This window comes from Vicia villosa, linkage group LG6 (assembly GCF_029867415.1).
Source record: "Vicia villosa cultivar HV-30 ecotype Madison, WI linkage group LG6, Vvil1.0, whole genome shotgun sequence".
NCBI lineage: Eukaryota > Viridiplantae > Streptophyta > Magnoliopsida > Fabales > Fabaceae > Vicia > Vicia villosa.
Genome location: NC_081185.1, coordinates 157,673,352 through 157,677,787, shown reverse-complemented (window position 1 = coordinate 157,677,787; position 4,436 = coordinate 157,673,352).

The following is a 4,436-nucleotide window of genomic DNA, read 5'->3' as shown; positions in this document are numbered from 1 at the left end:
TCGCGGGGCCTAAGCGAACACACTTGTAAATAATTCCTTCTTTTCCCCGTATTTCTTTTGCATGCATTCGCATTTAGGTTTAGACATAGATACACCCTTTAGATAGAAACAAACATAGGTGGATACCATCGAGTACGATGGACGTGAGGGGTGCTAGCACCTTCCCCTTGCGTAACCGACTCCCGTGCCCTGTTCTCTGGTCGAAAGACCTTGTTCTTGTTCCGAGTTAGGTTATCTGGTATTCCTTTCCCTTATGGGATAAATATATTAGTGGCGACTCTGATTCCATTTTTCGCGGTAGCGACAGACGCGGTAGTCCCGATAACATGAATTTTGATGCTAAGGGTCGAGAGGTCTTTTAGTTAGATTGAGATTAAATTGTTTATTGTTGTATTCTTATGTCCTGCAGTCTGTGATAATGTTATTTATCTGCCATGTAATTTTCTACTTCGTGTCTTGCTTTTGTTTTAGGGTAGTTTGTCTTTTGGCTCTTGGAGTTATACAGGTGGTTCTGTTGCTTGGCCTTAGTTTGTTTGACTTAGTTTTGAGGTGTATTAATAGTGGATGATGGTGTATGTTTGCACTACTTGTGCGGTTGTTTATTTTAATGGTATTTTTCTTTGTTGTTTCAAAAAAATATATGTTATTGCTTCAAACTGTTTTATGACATTTGATCTCACAGTATGTATGCTGAAAATTATAAATGATTATTGTTACAATACATAACCATTTTACATTTTTCAATAAACTACTTACATGTGAATTACTTTTTTAAATTGAGTAAATGAATTTCTTAAATCATATCATACATACCTAACTTATTTTACTCAATTTCTTAAATCATATCGTACATACCTATAACTTATTCTTTTAAGAAGGAGTGGAATGACACCACTAAATTTTTTTATAAAAATCAAAAGTTTATTGGTTTTGTTAAATAAATAATAAAATAAACAAAATCGTGCGTATCACAAGTATCCGTGCAAACGCACGGGTGACATATCAATATCGTGTGAACGCACGGGTAACACACCAGTACCGTGTGAACGCACGGGTAACACAACAGTATCGTGTGAACGCGCGAGCAATCATATCAATATTCGTGCGTATATCGGTGCGAACGCACGGGTTTTAATATTTTTTGTACAATTAAAAAAAAGTAAAACTTTTGAGTTATACTATTGACTATTGAGTTTTTTAAAATATTTTAAATCATAGTCCAAATTGATGTAGATCAATCTTATTATAATATAGTGAAAATTGATTCACCAATTAGTTTTATGTTCACCAATCAATACTTGGAAGTTGTAGATCAATCTTATATTTTTATGTTCACCAATCAATACTTATATCAAAGAGAAGGAAAAGAAAGTAAAAGAAAAGTAAGATATTGAATATTAGCGGGACTGTCAAATTATTGATCATTTTTTCTGTTCACCAATTTTTATTTTTTTATAACACCAAATTAAAATAATTATAACGGGAACGTGAAGTGATTGTTCAAAATATTGAATATTAACGAGACTGTCAAATTATTGATCAAAATATTGAACATTAATGAGAACATGAAGTTATTGATTAATATATTGAATTTTTTATTTTTTCACGGGAACTAGATATTTTTCTGTACATTCAATTTTTTTTTTACAAGTACCAGACATTTTTCTATACATTTAATTATTATTTTTCACGGGTACCAGACATTTTTCTATACATTTAATTTTTTTTTTCACGAGTACCAGACATTTTTCCATTAAAAAATATGCATATGAAACAAATGTGTATCCCGTGCGAATGTATGAGTTTGTTACTAGTTTGACTAGAAGCACATTACTAGGACTATAATTTGAAGGATTGATTTATACACGTGTAAAAATAGATTAAAAATTTAACCTTAAGATGCTCAATAATGATAAAATCAAAAGAAAATATTAAATAAAAATCATAAAATATAAGTCTTTGTAGACATAGGCAACTTCACACATAACGACCGCATCAAATTCGGTCTTCTTATTTATGGATCAACTCTGATTCCATTACAAACCAACATTCATCAAAGAGAATTCTCTATCAATTATCTAACTGAATCCAATTCCCATATGAAATTGGATTGTAGTTGATGTTCCAAATAAGACAAAATTAAAAAAAAAAATCAACTTTGTCGATGTTATACATATCATTTTAAGCACGGACACTCATGCATATTTGTTTTGTATGTGTTCTCGAGGATCAACACAAAGTGAACTATGTTAAAGAATTGTAAATAAATGAAATGTGTCCAAAATGGATCAGTGACAATATTATTTATAATATTCTCCATTTTTTATCCAATGCGCATATTTTTTTTTATTTTGAATTAAATTCCATAAATGTAGTGACTAGTGTGTGCTTTTTATATTTGTGTAATATATTGAAGAGTAATTCAATATTCAGAAGATGGACTGATCTTCTGATGGTTACTCAGAAGATAGTATTGACCAGAAGATGTTGTCTGGGTCCCATTAGCTTAGCTATTTAGTAGTAAGGGTACTTTAGTATTTAGAGTACTGTTTGTACCTTAGACTTGTTCACTAAGTTTACTGTTTTAGGGCTTATGTGGCAAGATTTTCTTTTCTTATAAATAGCCTTGTAGTAGCTGTCATTTATCAACAACGCAAGTAGAATACAACATTTATTCTCTCATCTCTTTTGCGCCGTTATTCTATTATTCTCTTTGTCACCATCTTTATTCATTGTGCACCAACAATTGGTATCTAGAGCTCCGGTTCCAAACACAGGGAAACACGAGTGAACGTGAGTTTGTGTGACTGTGTGATTGATTTTGTTTCGGGGAAACAAAGTTGTGTTGAATCACATTTTTCTTGATTGTTTGTGGGTTGGGAAACACTGTGTGAGTGTGAGTGAAATCTGTTTTTGTCTGCACAAGTTTAAAGATGAGTGGAAGCAACTTGAATACCAAACTTCCAGTTCTTGATGGTAAAAACTGGAATAGATGGATGATTCAAATGCGTGTATTATTTGGTGCTCAAGATGTTCTAGATCTTGTCACTGGAGGATATATTCCGGTTGCAGCGGATGCAACGGAAGAACAAAGAGAAGCGCAGAGAGAGACGAAGAAGAGAGACCAAAAGGCGTTGTTCTTCATCCATCAGTGTGTGGATGTGAATGTGTTTGAGAAGATTGCTGATTCTATGACGTCAAAGGAGACGTGGGATATACTGGTCAGGTGTTACGGCGGTGACGTATCAGTGAAGAAGGTGAAGCTTCAATCCCTGAGAAAGCAATATGAGAATCTCAACATGAAGAACAATGAGAAAGTCTCTGAGTATATCTCTAGAGTGATTGTGATCACTAATGAGATGAAGGCTTGTGGAGAAACTCTTTCTGAACAAGTAATCATAGAGAAGATATTGAGGTCACTTACTCCTCAATTTGATTATATTGTTGTATCCATTGAACATTCTAAAGATCTGGAAACCATGAGAATAGAAGAGTTGCAAAGCAGTTTAGAAGCACAAGAGTTGCGTCTGACTGAGAGAACTTCTGAGAGAGAAGTTGAGCAAGCTCTGAAGGCTTCTTTTGTCAAGAAGGACCAGAAGCATAGACGTGGTGATAGATTCCAGAAGGAAGCCTCAACTTCTGATGATAAGAGATACCAGAAGGGAAAGGATAAGAAGAAAGTTCAATGTTACTGTTGCAAACAGTTTGGCCATTTTGCTAGAGACTGTTTGGCAAACAAAGGAAGGAGATTAGAAGAAGCAAATATAGCCAGAGGAGGATCAGATGATGAACCTGTGCTATTGATGGCTTCAGAGTCGGACAAAAGATGTTCGTCAGAATGGTGGTATATGGACACTGGGAGTTCAAATCACTTGACTGGAAACAAACAATGGCTGATAGACTTTGACTCTGAAAGGAGGACAAAGATCAGATGTGCTGATGATAAGTACCTATATGCAGAAGGTATGGGAAATGTCAAAGTCAAGGTGAAGAATGGAAAGACTGTTCTGATCAAGGATGTTTGGTATGTTCCTGGAATCAGAAGCAATCTGATGAGTGTGGGTCAGCTCATTGAGAAAGGTTTCTCAGTTGTTATGAAGAATAACCTCTTGAAGTTGTATGATTCCAATCAGAAGTTGATTATGCAATCTGAACAGGGAAGCAACAGAACATTCAAGGTGAATGTAGAAACAGCTGAAATAGAGTGTCTGAGTGCTGAAGGCTCAGAAGGTGATAGTAAGCTGTGGCACAAGAGGTTGGGGCACTTGAACTATAGAAGCCTGGGGCATCTAAGTTCTAAGAAGCTTGTACATGGCATTCCAAAGATTGTGAAGCCTGAGAAGTCATGTGAGGTATGCATGAAAGGAAAACAACCCAGATTGCCATTTGTATCAGAAGTTGCTCCAAGAGCAAAGCATGCTCTGGGAGTAGTGCAC